We start from the raw sequence: 16,034 nt of genomic DNA, 5'->3' as shown, positions 1-16,034 counted from the left end.
ATAACATGCAATAAATAATATAAATGACCTTGTTTAGCATTACAAAGGACAACATGACTGAATTCATGGAAATACAATGTCCTTGGTGCATTTCTCCGCCACAAGGCGGGCTCCTTTCAGAACACTATCATAATATAATTCGGGCTTGTGGTGCTCCCTCCCCTCCGGTGGTCCCTCGGTCATTAGCTTTTCTGCATCCAGCTTTCCCCAGTGCACTTTTGCGCGGGTGAAGGCCATTCGCGCACCCTCTATACAGATCGACCACTTGATGACTTCAAGTCGAGGGCAGGCACTCACAAGCCGCTTCATGAGCCCGAAATAACTGCTTGGAATTGGCTCGGCAGGCCATAGCCGGACAATCAAATCCTTCAAGGCTAGTTTGGCCGCCTTGTGTAGTTCGATCAGCTGCTTCAGCTGATCGGTAAATGGCACCGGATAATTCGGCGCCAAATACTGCGACGAGAAGAGTTTCTCCGCATTCTTCGTTTCCTCGGCTCGGTAGAATTGGGCGGCATCCGATATGCTGCGTGGCAGCTCCGTAAACACCCCTGGAGAAATCAGAATTCAAATTATCAACTTGATTTTCTCCTTTCAAAAATACCGCTTTGTATAGAAAAAGCCTTACTGGCCGCAATCTGCCTCGCCTCCTGAATTTCCTTTAGAGCAACTTGGGCTTCATCCCGGGCATTACTTTTGGCCTGGCGAGCTTGGGCGAGTTCGGATTATTTCCCTGATAAACTCTACTCCAAAGTCTCGCTTTTCTTCACGGCATCCTAAAGCTCTCGTTCAGCTTCAATGACCCTGACCTCGTGCTTTTCGCGAAGAGCCTGCTCCGCGGCTGCCTTCTTCTCGGCTTCGGCCACAACCTTCTTAAGAGCCTCAATTTCGGCCATTGCCCCTGGAGCGCACAATAAAAATACTTTCATCAGGCACACTTATTCATTTGTGCTGAACGGAACAAGGTTTCGGCCTACCTTGGTTATCCTCCAACTGCTTCTTCACTCGGCCAAGTTCCCCTTCAGCCCGCTCCAGACTCTGCCTCAGTCGAGACACCTCCGCAGTATGAGAGGCAGCAGTCACTACAGACGCCTGCTTACACAAGAGGAAATACATATGTCATCAAACGAGTCTCCTGTGAACATAAATTTGATCCTCTGTCTGGTTCTCTCTTTCACCGGACAGTGTATCAGGGGCTACTATCCGTACCATGACATTCTTCAAAACCTCACAAAACATACCTCAAAGCCTTTTATAAGGCTGATGCAGGATCCATTCAGTCCACTCTCTGCAGACTGAATCTTCTCAATCACCGCACCCATAAGGGCACGGTGTTCATCGATGATGGAAGCACTTTTTAGCGCTGTCGATAAGTTGTCTGGCACCTCTGGTTGGACAGAGGTTGCCGGCGGAGCAGGCACACTCCCTCCAACCGAGGTAGGCCGCCTGCCTGATTCTGGAGATGTAGAGGTCTCCGGGACCGCATCCGGCTGGGCGCCGAATTCGAGATCGCCCCCGCCGCCGATGCTCATGGGAGCCTTCTCTCCCGTATGTCCGGCCCCTGAAGTTTGACCTCCTAGCACCGCCTCTACGATCTTCCCCTTCCCTTGGTCTGGCCCCTTCTGGGACGTCACCTCGGTGTCGTCCACATGTTTGGGGGTAGGGGCCTTCGGGGGTGTCTCGCTCTCTATATCATCCGAACCCAGCGAATCCTCCGACGAGGATTGTTCGGTGCAAGACCTTGCCGGACTGCAAACAAAAGTATGGCTCGGTTTAAAGTATTATGCCATGATGAGCCTGGACGCATAAAGCATGTTCGGATTTTGTATACTCACGAGTTCACCAGGGGCTGGACCCTGGGATCCCACTCCGGGCTTCTATCGGCAGCAGCGGAAGACTCCTCGGGAAGAGGGGTTCTTCCCCTCTGAGGCGATTCGTCCTCCAAAGATGTGGAGGCCGCTCTTTTCTTTCTTCCCCCCATGGGGGATTCATCTCCTTCCTCCTCCTCATCCTTTTCGGAGGAAAGGGCATTGGATTCTTCGAATTTTGTGTCTAAAGCGCCGCGGCGACGGAGGCTGCCCCTAGTCTTCTTGGCCTCCTTCTCGGCCTTCTTCTTCGGTGCCTTGTAAGGCGCTGGGACCAGCATCTTCGTCAAAAGTGGGCCGGCCGGTTCTTCCGGTAGTGGGGCCGGACAGTGAATCCGCCCCGCCTTCTTCGTCCATCCCTAGGAGAATTGTGGAAAGCACGTTAAAGCATCTTCCTCGGGATATGCCAATGAAACATATGAATTGCCAAATATAGCAGTGACTTACCGGACTTGCAGGGTGGGATAGTTGGTACCCACGGTCCTCGGCGGAGTCCGGCCATGATTTGCCGGACTTAAAAAGCACCTTCCAGATGTCCTTGTGCGAGGAACCATAGAGCTCCCGTAGGGTCTGGTGCTTGGCTGGGTCGAATTCCCACAAATTGCAAGCTCGGTGCTGACAAGGAAGAATCAGGCAAACTAACATCACCTGGACTACATTGACAAGTTTGATGTTCTTGTCTTCCATATCCTTGATGCGTGTCCGGAGTACCGACAGTTCATCGGACGAAGACAAGTTCAGGCCTTTCTTGGGCCAGGACGTAAGCCGCAGGGGGGCTCCGGATCGGAATTCGGGAGCCGCGGCCCACTTATTGCCGCGCGGCTCAGTGATGTAAAACCACTGTTGCTGCAACTCCTTGATGGAATCATTGAAAGTACCTGATGGCCATGTGACGTTGGGCATCTTGCTCACCATGGCGCCTCCGCACTCGGTGTGCTCGCCGCTCACTACCTTGGGCTTCACATTAAAAATCTTCAGCCATAAGCCGAAGTGTGGCGAGATGCGGAGAAAGGCCTCGCACACGACGATGAATGTCGAGATGTTGAGGAATGAATTAGGGGATAGATCATGGAAATCAATCCCGTAATAATACATGATGCCGCAAACAAATGGGTGGAGGGGAAACCCTAGCCCGCGAACAAAATGAGGGAGGAATACAACCCTCTCGTGGGGTTCCGGAGTAGGGACGATCTGTCCCGCCGTCGGAAGGCGGTGGCCGGTTTTCTTGGCCAGATACCCGGCCTCCCAAAGCTTTTTGATATCCTTCTCCTGGACTGTAGAGGCCATCCACTTGCCTCCTGCTCCGGATCCGGACATTTTTGGATAATATCTTCGAGTGGAGAAGACGAACGCTTGGGTGTTAGGGCTCGAGCGTGCGAGAATGGATGAGCAGAGGGAGAAGAAGGCGTGGGTGAAAAAGAGGAATCCTTGTCTCTTTATAAGGCGGTAGAAACTGTGCGCCTCCCCACTTGCCCGATAAACTCGCTTATTCCCCAAGCGCTGCATCGATGGCGCGGTTGGGTTACCCACACCCGTATTGATGAGAATCCCGTGATAAGGGGACATGATCTCTACTTCGACAAGACGTGCCAATAAAACCGCCTTGCAATACGTGCAGTGGCAGGCTGAAAAAAATGGTTCGAATAATGACCGGGCCATGGCGTGATGTCATGCCATGAAAAATTGTTAGCAGATTAGATTCGTAAGAAATTATGCTCTCTACGGTTGTATGTGGAATTTGTTTTGCAAAGCCGGACACGATTCATGTGTTCAACATCTACCTTGGAGTATTCGGAGATGGAACCCGCCTTGCAATGCCGAAGACAATCTGCGCACCGGACTCATTGTCATTGAAGCCTGGTTCAGGGGCTACTGAGGTAGTCCTGGATTAGGGGGTCCTCGGACAGCCGTACTATATACTTTGGCCGGACTGTTGGACTATGAAGATACAAGATTGAAGACTTCGTCCCGTGTCCGGATGGGACTCTCCTTGGCGTGGAAGGCAAGCTTGGCGATTCGGATATGTAGATCTCCTTCTCTGCAACCGACTCTGTGTAACCCTAGCCCCCTCCGGTGTCTATATAAACCGGAGGGTTTAGTCCGTAGGACAAGGACAACAACAATCATAATCATAGGCTAGCTTCTAGGGTTTAGCCTCTACGATCTCATGGTAGATCAACTCTTGTAATACTCATATCATCAAGATCAATCAAGCAGGAAGTAGGGTATTACCTCCATCGAGAGGGCCCGAACCTGGGTAAACATCGTGTCTCCCGCCTCCTGTTACCAGTAGCCTTAGACACACAGTTCGGGACCCCCTACCCGAGATCCACCGGTTTTGACACCGATAATCTCCCAACAAGCGCTTTTCTTTAATGCCTTTCTAGCTAGGCATGATGATGACAATGATGCTCACATAAAAGATAAGAATTAAAACATAACGGGAGCATCATGAAGCATATGACTAGCACATTTAAGCCTAACCCACTTCCTATGCATAGGTATTTTTGAGCAAACAACTTATGGGAACAATAATCAACTAGCATATGAAGGCAAAACAAGCAAATCTTCAAGATTTTCAACACATAGAGAGGAAATTTGATATTATTGCGATACGTAAGAGCACAAGTTCCTCTCTCATAATAATTTTCAGTAGCATCATGAATGAATTCAACAATATAACCAGCACATAAAGCATTCTTTTCATGATCTACTTGCATAGAAAATTTACTACTCTCCACATAAGCAAATTTCTTCTCATCAATAGTAGTGGGAGCAAACTCAACAAAATAACTATCATGTGAGGCATAATCCAATTGAAAATTAAAATCATGATGACAAGTTTCATGGTTATGTTTATTCTTTATGGCAATACGTATCATCATAATAATCATCATAAATAGGAGGCATGCTTTCTGTCCCGTCTCTTGACATCTACCACCTCCATACTTGACGCTCTTGTTGATCAAGATGCCTACGCCATTTCTGTTTGCAACCGTCCCCGTATACCACAACTTGAAGCCGGTATCCTCCACCTTCTTCGCCTTCTGTCCCGTCCATTTGGTTTCTTGGACGCAAAGGATATCAACACCTCTCCTCACCACTGCATCAACTAGCTCCCGAAGCTTGCCTTTCAGACACCCTACGTTCCAACTACCTAAGCGAATCCTCCTAGGCTCGGCTAGCTTCCTTATTCTTCGCACTCGTCGAGTCAAATGCGAAGACCTTTGCTCATTTTCCACTACATCCGGGCGCCGATGTAGCGCGCCACTAAGGATGCAACGATCCGATCTTCGCTCACTTGCCACCATATCCAGATCAAGATACGACGCGCCACCAGGAAGGTGATGTCCCGGCCCTTGACACCACACCCGAGTTCCGATGTGGCGCGTCGCTGAGAGGGTTATGCCCCAACAAAAATATTTTGGGTTTCATCTCCATAAGAGTGCCTGAGTTTTTACATTGGCTCGCCAAGCCTATCACAACCCTCCTCCTTTACCCGGTCTTGGATTTTCTTGAAAATCAGGACCTGAACCAAGATATGTAGAAACCTATAGAAGGTTTAAACCATGATCTCTAGAATATTTTATAAAATGTGTCGGCCTAGATAGGTCCCTCCTACGATAGCTTTGTGCAGCAGGTCGACAGTTTGCCACACAGAGCGGCAAATAGGATTTGTCGGTTGTTCAGTTTGCCACACAGAGCGGCAAATAGGATTTGTCGGTTGTTCTCATAAGAAAAATGTAAACTACGCTTAATGCGATGAAACTTCTTATTTGTTGCAAGGTACTCCCTCCGTCCCATAATGTAAGACGTTTTTTGACACTAGTGTAGTGTCAAAAAACGTCCTATATTATGGGACAGAGGGAGTAGTTATTTTCTTGAAATATATTTAAGTTTTTTTAGCGAAAATGATTATACTATATCTTTTTTTTTGCATCGAGATTATACTATATCTGACAATAGTTCTTTCCTCACACCTCACGCTAAACTTATTCCACGATCTGTTGGCACAAGATACAGTTTAATCTCAGAAGCAATAATCGAGGATAGATGGCCAACCTCGCTTGTTGGCGAAATTCTTATTGTAAAAAAAAGCTGATAAGATTTTAAAAGTTCATTGAGCCGATATGTGTGCTTCGTTCTATCTCTACAAAATGCTTAACTTGATTGTGATTATCTTGCATAAAATGAATAAAGGGTGCAAAGTATTGTTTGCCATTTGCTCCTAGACGTGCAACCAAACACTACAAGAAGCTTTTCTAAAAAAAAAGACCACAAGAAGCGAGGAAGGAATCGATGAATTTGGACCTAAAAGTAATGAGTTCATACATTTTATAATGGTGATGTCAGAGAGATGTAATGTTAAAACTAAAATATGTAGTTGAAAAGTACTGGCACGTAGGATGATAGCATTTCAAATTAATTAGTCACGTACAGCAACATGAAACAGAAACTGAAATAACTTCGATCAACCAACTGTTATTTTTCCGGTGAACAACGTTATTACGCTGAAGAAAGTACAAAATCCTTTTCACAAAAAGAAAATAAAAGAAAGTGAACAATCTATGACACTACAGTTCAGCAACAAGGAAGAAAAAGTAGGATCGCATCAGGCGATCAAGGAGGCGACCGGGATCCCTTGCGCGTCGCAGGTGACGCCTCCGGTTCCCTCTCTCTCCGTCGGCCGCTCCGGCGACGGGAGGGAGGGGGAACCCCGGGTCTGTTTGCTAGGTGGGTGTGTGGTAGGGTTAGGGTTGAGGGAGACGCTGCCGAGGCCATTGCGGTGGTGTCGCGTCGGAATAAGTTTCTCCAGGCTCCGTTCGCGGTCAGGCGAGGATTTTGCCTTCGTCTAGGAGCCAGCGGTGTTGGGGATCCCCGGATCTCATCGAGGTCGCGGGCTATGGTGGTTGGAGGTCCATCGGCACTGGCCGTTTGGATCCTCAAATGGGTGATGGATGCAGGGAGACGAAGACCTTTCTTCTTCCTTGTTGGTATGATTTGTTGCTGTTGTTCTTCTCCTTCCTGTGCGCTGATGCTGGTGGGAGATCTTGCTTTGTCCCGGCGGATGGCCCGGCCGCGGTGCTGGACCGGTCGGATGACTCGAGTTGTCTTCCTTCCGGAAGGGACACTTTTCGCGGTATTCAAAGACAAAGATGGCGACGGCTGTTGCAGGTGTGTTGGATTGATGTCAATGCCCTCTCATCGCTGGTGTCAAGAAAGGAGGAAGCAGCGTGGCGGCAATTGTACCGTGGTCGAAGATGATGACCTGTTTGCGACTGGTTGCAGATCCTTCTGCTGCAGGGGTCTTCTCTCAAGATTCAGGGATGATAACACAGGGCTCCGAAGATCCTCTTGTGTTATGGTTGTCTTAGGGTACTCTAGGTGTTCTTGGTCCTTTGTGTTTACGTTTCAGTGTGCTTGTAAGAGCCAACTGCTTTGTACTGATTCGTAATTTGAATGAAAAATAAATTCTCAAAAAAAGAAAAGCATCAAGGAAGGGGGGATCTCTATATACATGAGAATGTTGGTGGTTCTTCTGCCTGTATGAACATCTTATATTTTGATACAGAGGATGTACTAGTGTTTTTTTTTTTACGCTCATACCCTGTACTAGTAGATTACACCACATGGATTGCCTACAGGGTAGTTTCTTTTTAGATGTCTTTTTTTTGCGTGTCTAAAAAAAAAGACGTCTTTTTTTTGCGGTGAAGTTTTTTTGTTTTTGTTTTTTGAGATATCACCTCGTCAACTTCTAACAGTAGACGACCCAAACCCAATAGATGGTAGGCCCAGCCCGGCCCGGACCATCAACAAGCCTCCCAACTCCTAAGCCTCTAACCCTAGCATTCACAACGCCCCACTCCGCTGCAGACGCGGCGGCGAGGAATGGCTTCGTCGGAGAAGCTCCGGCCGAGCACCTCGCCGTCGGCCACCACCACCACCACCTCCTCCTCCACAAACCACGCCTCGTCGTTGGGTTACTTCCTGCCGGAGCTGATCCCGTTGGTCGCGAGCCGCCTGACGACCCTCCAGGACTTCTTCGCCCTCCGCGCCGCCTGCCGCACCTACCGGGAACTCCTCCCGCTGTCGCCGGCCAACCTCGCCTCCCAGGGTCCGCTCCTCCTCTTCCCCCGCATGGCCTCTGCCTCGGGGGCCCTCTTTCACGTCCCCCTCCGCCGCATCCTCCGCTTCCGCCTCCCCTGCACGGACCACGGCCTCACCGAGTTCTACTCATTCGGCTGCCGCGTCGCCATCCAGGATCGCGACCGCTATCACACCCGCCGCGAGCTCCGGATCCGCCACCTCCTCACAGGCGAGCGAGCCCGCCTGCCTGATCCCTTGAAGCCAGAGAGACTACGAAGTAGTCCTCTTTTCCGGCGACCTCGTCGTCACCTTCAGGAAACTCTGCCGCGTCGTCTACTACTGCCACATTGGGGACGCTCACTGGCGAGCAGTGCGCTGCGATGAGGGCCACCTGCTTTACGATCTGATGTTCGTGAAAGGCACCCTCTATGCGCTGATTTACAATTACCCACATTACCGCCTCGCTGTCGTCGATCTTGACAAGAATTCTGCGGTATTGTCGTTTCTTGGAGATAAATTGACTCTGCCGGAAGTTTATTGTCCAAGGTTCTGGCTAGCAGAGCGGTGTGGTGAGTTATTGGTCATTGTAAGGGTGGAGTACAATCCATGGGTGTATATTGTTTTCTATCTGCAATCCGGGGAGGGGAAGTGGGAGAGGACTACTAGCCTTGGTGGTTGCAGCTTGTTCTTTAATTTGCATGAGTTTGCCGGTTGCCTTGGTCCAGATCATCCGGCAGTTCGAAGGGACTGCTTGTACTTCACTGGGTGCTCTGGGAAGTGGAGCGAGTATTCTTTGGTTGATGGGTCTTATCATGAATTCGTCATCGACTGCCCAGGGCGAACAGAGGATTGTGGATCTCCTGTTTGGGTCCTTCCAAGCATTTGCTGATGCAGTACAATGGGGTTTCATAACTGTCCAGAAGTTTTCAAGGTACATTTGCTCCCTAGTGACGAGTTACACTCGTTTAGTTTTACATTTTCTGTTTGTTAATCAAAATATTCAAATGACTGTTTAGCAGCAAATTCAGTACGATGAGTATACCTACTCCTCTTACAATGCTCTGGTGCTTGGTCTCTTCTCTATCTGGCCTGAAAGCAATGCCATGGGCAGAGGTGGATGTTTGGGCTAGTAAGTACTTAGTAGCCCTAGACTCGGACTGTATTAAGGACCCAAACCATGGAGTTGACATTAAGATTATAACAGAAGTGACTGATGGTACGAATGATTTCTAGAGATGGTTTTTATTCGTGAAGGAAGGTTGTGAGTCCAATGCCGATGCCATTGTTTAGCTAAGTCGTCGATGTCTTGGAACTTTGCTCAATCATGCTTGGATAAGTGATTGTGAAAGGTTGACGAGAAATGTAATTTTTGTTGCTGCAAAGATTCCATCCCCCATTTTTTGGGGGGTGTGATATGTGCCTATAACAGTATATTTATTTTTTGAGACAGCGAACCACTCGTGCCAAGTGTGGTCTATAACAGTATGTTGCTGTGCATGTGCATGGATTACCCTGTCTTGTTAAGATGAGGATTTATGTGCCTGGGTGATGAGTTTTAAGTGGGCAGGGGAGATGTTTAGTTTCTGCTAGAGTTATAGCGTTACTTTGGGACTCGTTGTGAAGTCAGGAATAATGCTTGCTCCAGTAGTATGTATCCTGCTAAACCTAATGCTGCTATTTCCACAGTGCTCACATGTGCTGTCTTCTTGGTCTGCATTGCAGGAGAGAAATCAAGCTGCGAAGCAAACTGCGCTTCAGGTTGATCGAAGTTGGCTATTGGGCGCAACATTATTGTGGTGGCAACATAAATCTTGGACAAGGGATTATAGGGGCCGTTCTAGTGTGCTTGTGCATGTGGTCTGTAACATGATGATGAAGAGAATTGTGGTATTTTTGTTGTGCTTCGCTCAGCTGCTGGGCTGGTACTAGTGTCTCTTGGTTTGCTGCAGACGTTTTTGCTTAAGTGAACAACTCTGTGTCTATGAAGTGTACTTGGTTATGTTGTACATTAGTCTATTAGTGACTAAAGCACACAAATGTAAAAACCAAAATCTGCAGTTCAAAAAGTACTGGCATATAGGAGGTAAAATGCCATTATAATTTAGAAGTGCTAATACTCTTTGAAGAAAATGGGCTGGAATAGTCTTCACTCTTAATAATGCAATACCAGGGTATATATGCCCCGAATATGTTCATTCAGGGAAAAGGCTGCCCTTAGTAATGGAGCTATATCTGGCTCTCTTCCAGTGTCCTTTATGGAACTACACACTTCTAAACATCAGATATTTACATGTACATTTACATGCCATCATACATACAATGCACATAGGCAATAAGAATTGTCGAGGAGCACAAGAAGCATGTTCTTTAATTCTGCTTTTGGTTCGGATACTCCCTTGGTCCGAATGTTGTTGACCCAACCCTCACATTTGTGCTGCCCAGCTCTATCTGAACAAAGAAAACAAAACAGGAAATGTCAAATTTGCTCCGAGGATTAATGGAGGTCCAAGAATTGTATCACGTTTGCACCAAAACTCTGGTTTTGATTGCATGTTCCCACAGGCCAAGACCCCAGATAAACATGAAAGATTAATGTTTTCTTACCGCTTGCTCAAAGTCACCGGACATGCCCATCAGCCCATGGATAGTTCAAACTGTTCTGTCGGTATCCGGAGGGCCTTGCAAACCTCAAGCTTACAGTTTACCAGTGCCTGTATTCAGATCAAAGAAAACAGCAGCTTGTGAAAGTGTCAACACAGAAAGATTATTCATGATAATGTCATAATAGAAAGCCACCTTAAAATTTTCCGGTGTTGAGGAGTAATCTTTCATCCCTATTGTCATGAGTCCTGACAATATTAAGTTTGGGCAAGCTAGTTTCACATGCTTAGCAAGCTCCACACATTTAGAAGGATCAACACCAGATTTGGCTGAATCAAAATAGAAGTTTTTCGCCAGTTAATTCGACATTGCCAAGAAAGATAAGCGATATATAACAGCATGGCAAAGACTTGAATCAGGAGAAAATTTTGAATATATTTTATGGCAAGGCTTCTGAAGTGTTGAAACAAATCTAGCTATGTTACAGTTGTAGATAGTATTGTAAATGCAGTTAACTGCTAACTACTTGAAAAAAAAAAGGAAGATATCCTAAAACTAATATCAATTTGTTAGATCAATTTAGTATCTTCTCTGTACTCACATTCTTCTCCACTAGTGTTTATTTGCACCATAACTTCCAAAGGCTCCCTCCCCAAGCTAACGACAGCATGATCCAGATGATTAGCAATCTGAAAGAATGTCAACATTATGTAATACTCATACGGAGCAGATAAGGATGAAGCTCACATATAACAAACATGTTGTAATCAGTATTATCATCCTTTCCTGTAGACATACAAACACCATATTGGTTTAGATGCATTTAACTTTTAAACATAACGTGTGTTTGTTGCTGCTTGCTTACCTTTTCATTACCTACACCATCAACCATGTCAAGATTTGGAACGGCAGCTGCAAAACGGCAGAAATAGGTAATTGAGCCCAAGCAGCATAGTGCCTACGGTGGTTAATTGTTTAGAAAACTAGAACCATAAGGACACATGTGCACTTACAGTGGCGTTCGGGAGTCGAGTTTCAAAATATATGTTATTTATAGTTGTGTTATAGCCTAATAAGTATGACAATCTATGTGCTTGAACCCCCAAGAGTGAAGACTAAAGAGCCCACAATCCAATTGACTGGAGACTGGACTGTCATGTGAATGGTTGCAGTAGAGACGTCATGTGATTTGAATTACTTGAATCACTTAATTTGGCTCCACTACTGCCGTGCTAAGTCTGAGTTTACAACTTACAACTCTTTTATGTAGCATTTGGGAAATAAAAGGTGCATGAACCAAAGAATAAACAGGCTGATAAAACATTATCACGAGAGGCGGAGTTGCAATGTGTTGATGTTCATAAATCACAAATCAGTTTCTTATGTCCCGAAGAGCACTCGCCACTCGGTGAGCACGTCAGTGGTACCAAGGTATGACAACCTAGTACTAGTATCACTAACTAATTAGCTAACTTTGCTGTTCCCCTACTATGATAGCATAAAAAGAGCCATCTATGTGAGATGTGGTGTTATGGCAAAGAAGAACAATCCTTCCACAACCATTTTGTCAAATCTTCCGTGCAAACAGACGTGGCACGCCAAAAACTGTATCACGTTGGCACCAAAACTCTGGTTTTAATGGGATGGGGTGTCCGAAAACCCCACATAAACACGAGAGATTAATGTTTTCTTACCGCTTGCTCAAAGTCACCGGACATTCCCATGGAGAGTTCAAACTGTTCTGTTGGTATCCCAAGGGCCTTGCAAAATTCAAGCTTACAATTTGCCAATGCCTGTATTCAGATCACACAAAACATCTTGTAGAAATCAACCCAACACAGAAGGAGCATTCGTGATGACATCATAATAGAAAGCCACCTTAAAATTTTCTGGTGTTGAGGAGTAATCTTTCATCCCTATTGTCAAGAGTCCTGACAGTATTAAGTTTGGGCAAGCTAGTTTCACATGCTTAGCAAGCTCCACACATTTAGAAGGACCGATACCAGATTTTGCTGAATGAAAATAGAAGTGTTACATCAGTGGATTCATCATCGACAAGAAAACCATCTATAATATAACCATAAAGAAAAGCAATATATAGCAGCATGGCAACGACTTGAATCAAGAGAAAAGTTTGAATGTATTTTATGGCATGGCCTCTGAAGTAATGAAACAAACAAGCGGACCAAGAGATATGGTTTTGTGTGGGCCGGGGTTTCGGACTCCTACATGACGGGTGCCCGGATGCCGCAAACCTCCCCATGTTTGCGTCCGATTTGTGAAAATTCGGATTGGTGGACCAATCCAAGAACGTTTGATGCACGGCATTGAAGAGCACAAAGTGTCCAGACCTGTCTGTCCAGGCGTGTCCCCCCTTGTAATGGGGTGGACTGGACCAGAAAACAAAATCCTTCGCATGCTCTAACAGATCTTCCCATTTTAGACTACTAGAAGATGCCCCGTGTGTTTCTGTGTGAATCTTGTTAAAAATTATTGTAAAAAGTACTAAATAAACTAAAGCTAATGACTACATACATGGCTTTGCGACGTGAGATTGCTGCATGAAGAAGAAAATTAGATAGTGGTGAATGATGACATGGCATAGTTGGTGAGGTGGAAGATTGATGGAAGATTCTCATGCGTAGATTGGACAGATGGTAGTGGATCAAGCTAGTAAATGTGATCAAGCTAGTAAATATAACGGATATAATAATTCTGATGGTGTGGATGCATGCATGTTGGGATAATTAGTGGTGGGGATCACTCTCTTAGGTATATATGAAAGTATATACATGCCAAAGTGGTGCCAGTGGACATAATGCTACTGACCTGGACTCCTTGAGTGACACACTTGAAGTTTGGTGACCATCAGTCATATGCAAGTCTGGAGTTAGACATACTTGAACCCGCCAGCAGGACAAGTTCGGTGTCCCATGATGTAATTTGCTCCAAAGAAAAATTACAAGAACTATGCAGCGTACGATAGGAAAAGGAGAAGTTAAAAAAGTCAAATGAGTTGTGTAATGTGTACACTTACATATGCTGCAGGCTGACTTTCAACCGCTAGCGTGGATCTCCTCTTCAGTGACGCCTTGCCCCTCCTCCTCCACCATCTTTACCGAAAAAGGCTTTCACCCTGCTTTATAAATAAAGCAATGACACCATCTTTTCATCATCCCATGTTCGGAACTCCACCGCAGGGCGATTCGGAAGGAGATGAACTGCATCTCTGATGGCCTCCTCCAACGCCTCAACGCCCCGAGCTGTCGCGCCAATGCAAATGATCTCGACGGCAAGATGCTTGAGAGAAGAGAGGTGTTGGATGCCAAAATCAAGACCGCTGCCTGCGTCAAACGGAATCCACGGTGTGGGGACCCCGACTCATAAGTCGAGATCACCGAATGCACATGTATAGTGATCCCAGAGATCAATGCTCACTGAACACACAGAAGCTGAATAACAAGAGTCTTACATCCATACATACCGTCTTACACAAATTATGACCATTATGGTCAAGTCTTACATTGATAAAGCCTTAAGGGCTGAACATCAAATGAAACACAAGCAGCGGAAATCTTCGTCGATAAGTAGAACCCATGCCATCTGAAAGTGCAACTATCCCTAGGTGGTTTTGGTAATTCAGAACAACATATAGCTCATTGAGCTAATGCTATTCCAAGACTATTATTTCAGGAAAGCTCAATGAATGGCATGGCATGGATGATGAAAGTGGATCCCTCAAAATACTAAGGACAAAGGATTGGCTCAAGCTCAAAAGCTCAAGACTCTTCATTTTACATTTTAGTGATCCAAGATCACATTGAGTCTATAGGAAAAGCCAATACTATCAAGAAGGGATGAGGTGTTGCTTAATGAGCCTCTTGCTTCATGTGCTTAGTGATATGCTCCAAAACCCTCAACTACTTTCCCACATCCACAAATGACCTAAACCTAAAGCCAAAATCGTTCACACCGATTCTTTCTATCTGGCGCCACCGATTCCAAAAGTCATAGTCACTGCCACAAACCCTAAGCAAATCGGTCTTACCGATAGGGATCTCAGTCTCACCGAGATGGGGTTGCAATCTCTCTGTTTCCCTTCGTAACGTTTCGGTCTAACCGAAGTGAGCGATCGGTCCCACCTAGATTGCAATGTAAACTCTCTGTTTCCTTTTTGTAACATTTCGGTCTCACCGAAAAGAGCAAATCGGTCCCACCGAGTTTAGCTGACCAACTCTCTGGAAAGCTTATTACCAAATCGGTCTCAACGAGTTTGTGTAATCGGTCTCACCGAGATTACGTTATGCCCTAACCCTAACCGAATCGGCCTCACTGAGTTGCATGTCGGTCCCACCGGAATCACTAACGGTCACTAGGTTTACTGAATCGGTCCGACCGGGTTTGCTGATTCGGTCCCACCGAGATTGGTAAATTGTGTGTAACGGTTAGATTTTGTGTGGAGGCTATATATACCCCTCCACCTCCTCTTCATTCGTGGAGAGAGCCATCAGAACGAACCTACACTTCCAACTTACCATTTCTAAGAGAGAACCACCTACTCATGTGTTGATGCCAAGATATTCCATTCCTACCATATGAATCTTGATCTCTAGCCTTCCCCAAGTTGCTTTCCACTCAAATCTTCTTTCCACCAGATCCAAAACCTATGAGAGAGAGAGTTGAGTGTTGGGGAGACTATCATTTGAAGCACAAGAGCAAGGAGTTCATCATCAACGCACCATTTGTTACTTCTTGGAGAGTGGTGTCTCCTAGATTGGCTAGGTGTCACTTGGGAGCCTCCGACAAGATTGTGGAGTTGAACCAAGGAGTTTGTAAGGGCAAGGAGATCGCCTACTTCGTGAAGATCTACCGCTAGTGAGGCAAGTCCTTCGTGGGCGACGGCCATGGTGGGATAGACAAGGTTGCTACTTCGTGGACCCTTCGTGGGTGGAGCCCTCCGTGGACTCGCGCAGCCGTTAACCTTCGTGGGTTGAAGTCTCCATCAACGTGGATGTACGATAGCACCACCTACTAGAACCACGCCAAAAACATCCGTGTCTCCAATTGCGTTTGAATCCTCCAAACCCTTCCCTTTACTTTCTTGCAAGTTGCATGCTTTAATTTCCGCTGCCTATATACTCTTTGCATGCTTGCTTGAATTGTGTGATGATTGCTTGACTTGTCCTAAGATAGCTAAAATCTGCCAAACTCTAAAATTGGGAAAAGGTTAAGTTTTTAATTGGTCAAGTAGTCTAATCACCCCCTCTAGACTTACTTCAAGGTCCTACACCATCTGCCTTAACCCTACAGGCATTCTGACTGGGAAACGTCCTAGTTCGCATGATCTTCTCCAAAGAACTCTTCTTTGAACTCCGGTTCTTCCATGCCTGGTCAATTAAATAACCAGTGGCAAGCCAATGAGTACTTTGAATGTACTCGCAAGCAACCCATGTTTTGGTCCAAGATGTAACAATGCAGGATATA

The 16,034-nt window shown here is 46.2% G+C and overlaps 2 pseudogenes; one reads left to right on the top strand and one right to left on the bottom strand.

Moving 5' to 3' along the window:
• The first annotated feature begins 7,717 nt into the window (after positions 1-7,717).
• LOC119278263 lies at positions 7,718-9,940 on the top strand (annotated as a pseudogene).
• Positions 9,941-10,182: 242 nt separating this feature from the next.
• Positions 10,183-12,813, bottom strand: LOC119279898 (annotated as a pseudogene).
• Positions 12,814-16,034: the final 3,221 nt, after the last annotated feature.

This window comes from Triticum dicoccoides, chromosome 3B (assembly GCF_002162155.2).
Source record: "Triticum dicoccoides isolate Atlit2015 ecotype Zavitan chromosome 3B, WEW_v2.0, whole genome shotgun sequence".
Classification (NCBI taxonomy): domain Eukaryota; kingdom Viridiplantae; phylum Streptophyta; class Magnoliopsida; order Poales; family Poaceae; genus Triticum; species Triticum dicoccoides.
This window is presented reverse-complemented; position numbering and strand designations above follow the sequence as displayed.